The sequence below is a fragment of the Carlito syrichta genome, unplaced genomic scaffold, assembly GCF_000164805.1.
Source record: "Carlito syrichta isolate Samal-C Ts95f unplaced genomic scaffold, Tarsius_syrichta-2.0.1 Scaffold303565, whole genome shotgun sequence".
Taxonomy (NCBI): Eukaryota; Metazoa; Chordata; class Mammalia; order Primates; family Tarsiidae; genus Carlito; species Carlito syrichta.
Window position 1 is genome coordinate 415,696 of NW_007247661.1, and position 11,395 is coordinate 427,090.

An 11,395-nucleotide genomic window follows, 5' to 3' on the forward strand; every position below is an offset into this window, starting at 1 on the left:
TATTTGAACTCTGAGCACTAACACATCCACCTGCTGCACTAACCAGGCCCTCAATCTCAGATGATCATGACCATGGGGGAATTATGGTCCCAAGCTACTGTGTCTTCCCCTTTTATGAAGGAATCCTGCTTATCTGAAATTTGTAATGGATAATTTCTGAATTTATAATATCTTAAAAAAATTTTTTTTAGACTAGTGTGTTGGTTCATGCCTGCAATCCCAGGATTTTGGGAGGCCGAGGCAGGAGGATTGCTTGAACCCAAGAGTTCGAGACCAGCCTGGGCAACATAACCAGACCTTGTCTCTATGAAAAAAAAAATTAGCCAGATGTGGTGATGTGTGCCTTTATTCCTAGTTACTTGGGAGGCTGAGACAGAAGGATAGCCTGAGCCCAGAAGGTCAAGACTACAGTAAAAAGTTGTGAGTATGCCACTTCACTCTAACCTGGGTGACAGAGTGAGACCTTGACTCAAAAAAAAAAATTTTTTTTAATGCCATTTCAGGCCAACAAGTGAGTGTGGTGGCACAGGATTGCTTCCTTCTTGCCCAAAGTCATTGTCATTGCTCAAACTGCAACTCTGTACACATGTGGGATAAACCTGGGCCACGAAAGGGGAAGTGTAAACAGGAACCAACATCAGTCCAATTTCAGGAAATGCCCTTGGAGGAAGCTTTGAAATACTGGTCATTAGAAGGAGTCTGATCTTCCAGGCTTTGCTAGTTTCACCAGAAACCTAGGGGGAATGTGGATCAAGACTTCATATTTTCAGTGGAGTTGTCTAGACCTGACTATTTAGGCCTGAGTGCTATATGATCTTATAGTTCAACAATTCTCAATCAGACACATGGTGGTGTGGAGTGTTAGGGACCCATGGGACATGCTGTGTCATTGCCCGGCTAGAACAGAACCTGCGATTGTGAATGCCATGGTTGACCTGCTCTGGAGAGGACTTCCCTTTGTGCCACCAAAGAGATGTCACTGAAGATCTGGGGGTAGCCTGGCCAGTTTGAGTGCTGACCCTTTGCTGGAGCTGTGTTCTAATCAAGTCACTGCCACAGTTCCTCTTCCTTTTTCAGTGGCAAAACTTTGGTGCTCTGGGAGGCTGTGGCATTGATATCATCTAGGAGTCCAGGAGTTCATAAAGACTCCCTTCGTTGCATGCTGCTATGTGAAGCTGGATGCTAGTGTACCATTTCTGTTGCTGTTTAGCCTTTTTTTGTCCCCTACAGATTAATATTTCCAAAATAGACCTGTACTATAATCTTTTACATTTGAATTTAATTAGAAATCTTTTTCTCACTGACACGGATGCGGTTTTACTGTTTCTGGCTAGGTCAGACAAGGATGTCTTAAGACAGATTTCTAAATGATGCTAAGGGACCAATTTATCCAATTTTTAAAAAATATTATGACCAAAGACTCTGAGCTCAGATGATGATTTATGACTTTGACATGCTGTCCTTGACTACTCTCTGGTCCCTAGGGAATATGTAGAACCTCACAGAAACAACTGCTCCCAGGAGCCAAGGTAGAGCCACACTGTCCCTTCCAACCTCACTAGGACCTTTATGGGATTCAGAATGATCTCATTTTCAGCATTGTGGGACTGTCTCTTTATCCCCTCGGCCTTACTTAATCATTTCATGCTTGGGATGGTTGGTAGCAGGATGAAATCTTTCATACCTTGTCCATTCCGGATGCATTGGACTTGTTGAGCCTTCATGGGCACTGTGGACTTCTCTCCTTGTGTCCCCACAAGCTAAGACCAGAACCCAGTGTGCTATTTTGTCCTATAGTTTCTGTTCAGTGACACTTCACCCTGGGAGCTGACTAAAGAACTAGAGAAAGTTCAGGATACTCACAGTTATTACCAACTGTTTCTCATGCCGTCTGGCCCTCTCCACTGTGACAGTCACACCACCTGGGGCTGTCGGAGCCCACCTTTCTACACACTTCCAGGCGCTTCCTCCAGCTATGGTTTCAGGTGTAAACAGTCCAGGGACATTGTCTCTTTGGCGCCTTTCATAATTGGGAGAATAATGCCTCTCTTTGAATGCTGGAACTTACTCCGATTGGGTGGAGAGTTTGGGGAACATCGATAATGGGATGGCAGCATTCATTCATCCCTCTGTCCAGTCTTTCCTCACATAGTTATTGAGTGTCCAGTGTATGCCCTTTGTTGAGTACTGGGTGAACACAGTGTAAGCCCTTTGTTGAGTACTGGGTGAACAAAGAAGACATGGTCTAAAAGAGGAGCTTCCATTTCTTTTTTCTTGAGTTGGAGTCTCACTCTGTCGCCCAGACTGGAGTGCAGTGGCTGCTCCCGGCCACCGCCGCCTCGACCTGCTGGGCTCCGGCGATCCTTCCGCCTCAGCCTTCCGGGTAGCCAGAATGACAGGCGCGTGCTACCACGCCGGCTGATTTTTTGATTTATTGTAGAGATGAGGTCTCACCTGCCCAGGCGGGTCTCGAATCTGCGGGCTCAGGCAATCCACTCACCTCAGCCTCCCAAAGGGACGGGATTACAGGCTGAGCCACCGAGCCCGGCTAGGAGCTTTCATTTCAATAGAGAAGCCCAAGAGGCATCATGTACTTCTGCTGGCGTGTTACTCCCAGAGTCGACAGGTGTTCATGGCCAGATGAAGTCTGGGAGGCTCTGCCGCCCCTCTGCTCTTTGGAGCCTGGCCCTTGGCTGTCCTTGATCAGAGAGTAGGGCCTTCAGAGTAACACTGTCAGTGCTCTCTAAATGAGTACTACTGGGAGGAGCTAGGGTATGGGGCGGGGCCAGGGTGGGACCCTCTGTAGGCTGTGTCAACCCAGGCTTCAGCTACAGAGGTTTCATCATAGAGAAAAGCTGAGCTGTGAGCACGTTGCTAGGCTGTGGCTATTTATTTTTATAAACGAGCCTTGTGCTTAATTTAGAAATCTGCTTTTGCTTTTTCTTTCTTCTTCCCAGCATCATCTGGCTGTCTGGCACCATCAAAGGATTGCATCTCTGACCCAACAAGAGCTTGTGGGTGTGAGGGGGTGGAGGGGCGGGAAGGAGGCTGAGGAGAGGACTGATGCCAGTCAGCTGCCTCACAGGGTGGTGGAGACACGTGGCCGTGCCATTAGCATCCTGTTCAGCTTCAGGATGAGTTTCATCTGTGACATCCCCATAGCCCTGGCTTGGAACATCAGGATAAGAAACAGCCCCCAGCGCTAGTACCTCTTTTGATGAGCTACACACCAGAATGCTGTGGAACAGAAGGCAAGACCACGCAGAAGAGGGCCAAAGTCAGGTGCCAGCAGCAGGTGACATCTCAGCTCTCAGTTCTTTGGAGTCAGCTATTTTATTTATTTATTTTTTGAGTTGGAGTCTCACTCTGTCGCCCAGACTGGGGTGCAGTGGCCGCTCCCGGCCACCGCAGCCTCAACCTGCTGGGCTCCGGCGATCCTTCCGCCTCAGCCTTCTGAGTAGCTGGAATTACAGGCCTGCGCTACCACGCCTGACCAATTTTTTGATTTTATTGTAGAGATGAGGTCTTGCCTGCCTAGGCGGGTCTCGAACCCACGGGCTCAGGCAATCCACTCACCTCAGCCTCCCAAAGGTGCAGGATTACAGGCTGAGCCACCGAGCCCGGCTGGAGTCAGCTATTTTAATAGAACTGCTTTACCCTTGCTATTTTGACATGGGGATATTTTGATATAGCCCCAGAATTCAGCTGATAAATGTTCAGCTTTTTTTTTTTTTAAATGATGACTGGCATGAGCATTCTGCACACCATCTGTGAGCTTCACCTCAACCCTGACCTTCACCCCATTATCAACCCTACCTCCAGGCATCAAGAGCACATGGAACGGGGTCAGGTGAGGGAAAGGGTTGGTAGAGGTTCAAAATGGGAAAAATACCAGAAATCAGGTAATGTTCAGAATGGAGTGAATGTTAGGATTGGGGGGAACCACCAGAACTGGGAGCAGGTCAGGGCTACAGGAGAGCTGGGAGGCTTCTAAAGTCAAAAGAAGAGTCAAACAAATTCAGAGACGGGGTGAGAGTCAGACATGGGATGAGAGCTGGGAAACTGGTTATAAACAAAACACGGTGAGTCTGGATTTGGGCTTACCTGTTTTGAGACTGTTGGATCAAAACTGTTATGTCAGAAGAGCTGCTTGAAACTGTTGTGCAAGAAGATAAATTTGGGATTTGGAAGAGCTCATTTTGATGCTTCCATAGTGTCTGACTCATAAATGCCTATCCATTTCACTTTAGGGTTTGTGTGAACCTCAGTTTCCCCACAAAAAAATGCAGATGATTATGTCTGCCCTTCCCCTTTCCTCACCTTTGGCTCTCCCTTTGAGTGACAGGATGAGCAATGAGCCAGCAGTGTAAACTGCTTGGGGCCACTTGGAGAAAGGTGCTTGCATAATTACTGGGTATTAGTACATATGAGTCCTCTTTGAGTCAAGGATTTCAGAGTCGGGCAGCTGTCTCTGCCTGGTGATTCATGTGGACACAGTGATGCCCTTAGCTGCAATGGCGAGTGTGATAAATGTGTTCTTGTCACGGCAGAGGACTGAGAATTCTTTACCCAAACTCTACAGACTTGAGGATTTTGCACATGGGAACTAGGGGATTCGATCTGAAAAGAGCCAAAAGGAACCTGACACTTCTGCCAATAACCTAGGGTTTTGTTGTACAAGGAACGAAGACAGCACGTTTGTGCCCAATCATTGGCTTCCTTTTGCTAGCGAAGACATTCTTCTCAATTCTTCGGCCATTTGTCAAACTTGCCAAAGGCCCCTAGAGGCCGTTCTGGTGGAAGTGGAGATGGAAGGAAGACAAAACTTTCTCTACCAGGTTTCATTTTCTGTGTTGGTCGTTCACAGAGGAAAGCTTTTGCATCACAAGATGAAGCCTGGCTGACTCGGAGATGAAGCATCCTTCTGGGATTAGTGCAGGGAGGCAGCAGGGGCAGGTCTCAGCTTCCAGAAGCCTGGGGACTTCCTTTAAGCCCTAGGGGTAGAGGTGAAGGACCCGTGTATCTCTGTAGCACTTCTGTCTTTCACCTATTTTCAGAGCCAAAGAGCCATCTCCTCTGGTACAGTTAATCTTTGTTCCTGCCACTGACCCATCCGTCTTTGTTATTTCTCGCCTTGTCCCTGCCTTCAGATTTCTTGCGGATTCCTTTCTCAGGCGCCGTGTTTTGATTCCCTCCTCACATTTACTTCCAAGTGCCAAGAACAACTCTGTTCCGGCAGGAGGATATTATTTGGCTTAAAAGAGAGAAGGAGCAGTGGCTTCTCTCCATTAGCATTCTTTAGATTTACGTGGGAACTTATTCTGGGAACTCTTTGCTCTCTGTCGAAGAGAGTTACTTTACTTCCATTGTTTTCAACAGGAGGATAATAGCCTTTCTTTCTGAGCCTGTGCAGAAGGGCTCAGCACTCCCTTCCCCCCCATCATTACTCCCCAGGGACACTGGCTGGGCCCACAGTGAATACTACAGTGGGTATTGTTGCAGATGTGAGCATCAACTCCAGTATCTGATTGTGCGATAAATCTTGAGTCCTCTTCCAGAATTGTTCGATTTCCCAACCCTTGGGTACCGTACTCACTCTTTAGGGCAGCCCTCCCTGAGTGACTGACAAGCACTCCTCGGTTTGGCTGGAGGGATCTGGTTCAGCCAACACTTGACTCTCTAGTAACATCACACGGGCCTTAATGACACATGCTAAGCAAAACAGCTAGTGTCCTCATTGGTCTCTTTTAATATTTGGGGGAAGTTGTATTGCCTCATCTACCACTTTGTATAGTGATTCTGGAATTTGCTATTTGACACAGAGCAAATGAAGAGATGGAAGGAGTTGGGCACCACCCAGGCAGCAAGCAAGTCTGTTTGTCCTTCCCAAGAGGACTCCTGAACAGTGCCTGCATGGTGGCTTGGTCCTTGACTTGGTCTGCCTGGACCTATTGCAAACAATGCCCTATGTTCCTTTAGATCAGGAGACATTTTCCACTCCCAGGACAGAACACTGCATGTGGGAGTGAGGGAAAGGAAGGCTTTGAGAGGTCAGCCAGCAAGGCTCCTGCTTCAAGGTCTAAAACCAAGATACTTCTGCTAAGACCAAGGGTGTGGGTAAGGTTTTTTGCAAGAAGCATCCCTTGCATGGGAAGCTGCTTTAGGAACATGAATTGGCTCCTTTGAATCTTTTGGAAACTCTTGGAGGTAAATAGGGCAGATGTAATTACGCTAGTTTCACCAAAGGGGAAGCTACGTTCCAGAAAGTTTGGATCACTTCCTTAGAGACAACTAAGTAAATCACTGGTGGACAGGTGACAAGAAACCTCAAATTCCTAACACTGCTTCGGTTTTTCTTATTACTCCATGTTTCCCTTCAGTGGGGCTTAAACAAAGCAGCCAACTCAAGTCCTGGCTATTCCAGTTAGGCAAAAGTTGGAAGTGGCCTGGTATGACCGGGGCCTAGGAAGCCACGAGTGCTGCTTCCACTTGCTCATGTTGTGAGGCAAGGCTGTGTGGCTCAGCAGGACTGAGATGATTTGGGGTTTGGTGTTTATGCAGCCATGGTGAGTGGAATGCAAATGAAAAGGAGGTAGAGCAACATGCAAGTGCATGCACACACACGTGCACGCACACGCGCACGTACACGCGCACGCACACAGGTAAGGGGATATCATTGTCATGATGGCCATCACAGATGGATGGAGCAGATCACCTTGATGGTCATCTGCAGCTTCATGGACACACTGTGGCTTCTTACCTGAAGCTTCTGTGTTTCTGCCTGAGGGCTCTCTCTGGCCATAGGAATTTGCTGAACCTCTGCATGGGGCCGCATGGAAAAGCCACAGATAAAGGCTCCTGCAGCAACCCTTAACCAACGAAGGATGGAGTTGGTGAAAAATGGTCTCAGGTTCTTTCCCTGTCTGAGGTGTCTTCCACTGACCCCTTAAGAGGGACTCTAGGGGGAGTGTGCCTCAACTGCTCCCAGCAGTTCCGGCTTGTTGACACCCCTTTTATCAGCTAACCTCTCTCTTCTGTCTTGCTTTCTCAACCCTCCCCTGTGTTTCCTGGGCTCATATCCCCTGTTAAACATGGGCTTCTAAATTCCTATTTCGGGAATGAGACTGGCCGAGTTCCTGCCAGCTGACAGTGACTTACATGTGGTGGGCTTTCAGCACTGCCAGTCTCCTGCTAAGAGTGGCAGGTGTGCACTTCCAGGTTGGGCATTTCCCCTTTTCAGCTGTGGGCCAGGAAGACTGTGGCTCTGGAATAAATAATTATAGAGCTTTTCAGGTTAGAAGAATCACATTTCCTGTAAACCCAGGAAGGAACTTACACCAGGGCAGCATGGACATGAAACAGAGAATGAAACTGGGCAAGGTAGTGCACACCTGTAATCCCAGCTACTCAGGAGGCTGAGGTGGTAGGATTGCTTGAGGCTGGGAGTTCAAGACTAGCCTGAGCAACACAGTGAGAACTTCATCTCTAAAAACATTTAAAAAATAAAAAATTACCCAGGCATGATAATGCGTCCCAGCTGTACGGGAGGCTGAGGCAGAAGGATCACTTGAGACAGGAGTTTGAGGCTGCAGTGAGCTATGATTGCAATACTACACCCCAGCCTGGGTGACAGAGTGACAACCTGTGTCTAAAAAAATTAAATAATTTTAGAAAATATATAAATGAGAAACAGAGAACAGAGCTCTGTGTCATTAAGAACAATGCCAAATTGAAGCAAGCTTGGAGTTCTCTTGTTGCCTCAGCTACCCCCCACTACCTCCCACCGGATGAGCAGATGAGCTGTGCATGAGAAAACTCACTTTCAATGGTATTAACTCACTGGCTACATCTCTCCTAGAGCAGCAGCAGGTGAGTCCTCTGGAGCATGGGAAGGTCATATCAGCACTCCCTGGGGTGGGATCAGGTTCCTGGATGCTGCATTCCTACCAATTCTCTTGGGCTCCAGCAGACAGCAGATTGGACTTGCAACCGAGCAGACACATGAAAGCAAACGTGTGCCTCTAACATTTGGTAACCTGCCTCCCACAAAACAGAAGGCACTCTTCCCCGTGCGTGCGTTCTTCCTGCCTGGTGCTTGACATTTTTAACGTGGTAAGCATACAGCCCACTTTGCATTTCCGGCACCTCCCACTTGAACTGGCTCCTGGTCCCTCCAGGCCTGCAAATTCCAGTCACGTGCTCCACCCCAGAGAACACTCTGTTTTCCCTTTCCAGTCAGGCCACACTCCTTCTCACCTTGACATTTAGGGTCCGCCTTTTTCTTTTCCTCTTCTGCTTCATTTTCCAGCCAGGCCACACTCCTCCTTACCTTGACATTTAGGGCCAGCCTTTTTCTTTTCTTCTTCTGCTTCAATAAATCAGGGCCAATCAAGACTCTCTCCCCCTGAGAGGTATTTGGAGAAGCTGACGCTGGTTTGAGGAGGCCTTTCTGTGTGCACTGGGGGTGAAGCAACCACTGCCTTTCTGCTCCCATTCCCTGCCTCTCAACTGTGTGAACAAAACCTCAGGCCAGAGCCCCGCCTCCATTTCCAGGCCTCTTGGCTGACCTGCAACAAAGCTGAGTGCTTAAACCAGATACAGCAGCAATGTCCCAGGCCTGGGTCCCTCCTCGCTTATGACCCCCAGCCTGTTGGTTTAGCTCATTCACTCAGGTCTAGTGAGGAATGGAGTAGTCAACAGCCTGAGGGACACAAAAACTGTGCCAGTTCTGTCCTCCCTTGCCCTCATGCCATATTCTGGAGTTTAGGTTTAATTCAGCCTAGGAGCAAAGGGAAAGCAAACCTTTTTTGTGCCAAGTGACAGATGCCAAGCAATGCCTGAGAGTGTGAATGCACGGGAAGAGAAAGGCACCAGAAAGAGGAAAAGGGGGGAGGAAGGGAAAGATAGGACATGGGAGAGAGAAAAAGGGAGAAAGAGGAAAATGGATATCCAGAGTGATGGTTGCACAGTGGAGGAGCTGATTGCCACTTAGGACTCTGAGTGGCACTGATGCTGTTTGTTACCCTTGCCTGTTTCAAAACGGGGTCAGGAGCTAGTGAATGCACATGCTTGCTCCAGAGAAGACACTCATCTCAGATTTTAGAACCATGTTGCCTTCCCTGGTTTCCGAGATTAGAAATGAGCATGACCCTACTTACTCAGCCATGAGAGGTCATACCCGAAGGGCTTTAGCTGCTTTACAAAGCACAAATCATTCAAGCAAATGTAAGATGGTGTTTTTATTCTCTCCTATTCATCATAAGACTTGAATACACACTATTAGCATAACCGCCAAGGTTAATTTGAAGACACTGGTCTAGAACATTCTTAAGGGAAGGAACCATGAAAGTTGGACTGTAATGCCCGGCACAGAGTAGGAACTCAATAAATGTCTGAAATTTACTAGTGTATGAATGAATATGAGACAGGGATGAAGAAAATATTTTAACAAGAAGATACCTGAGCATTCAACTTTGATTATTTTTCAAAACATTTAATTGCTGTTGGACCAGGCGCAGTAATCTATGATCCCAGCATTTTGGGAGGCCAAGGTGAGAGGATTGTCTAAGCCCAGGAGTTCAAGGCCAGCCTGGGCAATATAGCAAGATCTCATCTCTACAAAAAAGCAAAATAAAAATTTAAAAAAACAGCTGGGTGTGTTGTTGCATGCCTGTAGTCCCAGCTACTCAGGAGACTGAGGTGGAAGGATTGACTGAGCTCGGGAGATCAAGGCTGCGACGAGCCATCATTGTGCTACTGTACTCCAGCGACAGAGTAAGACCCCCCCAACTCAAAAAAACAACAGCAAAAATATGTCGTTTCTTTTGTTCCGAGCCCTCAGAGGCATAGATGAATGAGTTCTCAAAGCGCATGCTCACTGGCTGCTCTGTGATCACATGCACATGCCGGAGTGCCAAGGGCCAGGGAGACTTGAACAGGTACAGTGAGGCGGAGGGGCGGGGGGGGGGGTTGAATCTGCCCAGGAGACTCTGGAAGGTCTCTAAAGAAGCAGGTTCTGAAGCTGCTGAGAAGTCTCACCAAGCAGACCAGGTCCTGAAGACAAAATGTGAAGACAGCAAAGGAATGAGGTAGCCCATTGTGTCAGAGAGTGGCAGTGTCTGATATGACTTGGGGAGACGGAAGGAGTGTGTTTGCTAGGCGGGGCCACCACAGAAAAGGCAGGACCTTGTCACTACCAACTTTTCTGGTCACTATACGTTGTAGAGTGCCTTCTATGTGACCAAACACTGGCAGCAGCAGGTTTGACTTCTTCAGATCTTCCTGGGAAGCTGAAATCCCATGTATAAGCTGTTGCTTTGTCATGGGAGAGAAGGTGGGTATAGCCATGTCTCCTTAGGGCCCCTGACTGAGGGTAGAGGAGAGCCATCTTTATCTTCTAATTACCTCATTGCACTTATCTGGGTTTTAGTCCGTATTTCTCTCCGCTGTGAGCTACCTCAGGGCAAATCTGTTGTTCTTTGAGCTCAATGGCACAAGAGAGTTTTACTAAGCAGATGAATGCATGGATGGATGAATGGATGGATGGACAGGTGGCCGTTCCGAATCCTACAAAAGCCCTTAAACCCACTGTTCTCTCCTAAGGTGGCAAAATTCATTTTTACCGTGAGTACTCCTTGTTTACTGCCAGTCTTGCAAGTCTCCCACAGGTGCAGAGCCCAGAAGAAATCAGTGTGGAAAGAAAAGAGACAAGGCCGGAGCCTCTGAAGGACTTAGTGAGAGTGCTAAGTCAGGGCTGTATCAGGAGAGCAGTTGCCAGCGACTCCCTAGGGCCTGAGAGGAAAGGGAAAGCTCGAGAAGCTCTACAGACCCTCAGACTTTGGTGAGCTCGGCAGTACCAGCAGAAATGGGCCCCAATGCTGGACTGTTGTGTGCACGTCTGTGGTTGAATGCCTTGGGAGCCAAAGATTTGATAAAGCCCAAATCAGAGTAGATAAAAGGCAATTATGCTTCCACATCCTAGATTCCTGCCACCCTGCACCTCTCTGGGGATGCACTTGTGGTATGTGGATGTTTTTCTCACAAAGGCCTAGAGAGAGAAAAACAGCCACTCAACATCTAATAAATTAACCATCATGTCACCGCTTCTGCTGGCCTTGTTCTGATACTTCTCCCCTTCTGATTGTAGATATTAATTATCCTCTAATTGCTTAGATAATCTTGCTTATGAAGCTACAGCAACAATGAAAAGCTGCCGTCTGTTATGGTTTGTTCTGAATGTTGATTTAAGCTGAATTATGCCTCAGTTCCATCTGAAGGGCAACTCCCTGCCCCACCCTCCCCTGCCCCATGAAGGCAGGGTTTTCATCTATTTTTTTTTTTTTCTTTTGAGTTGGAGTCTCACTCTGTCGCCCAGACTGGAGTGCAGTGGCCGCTC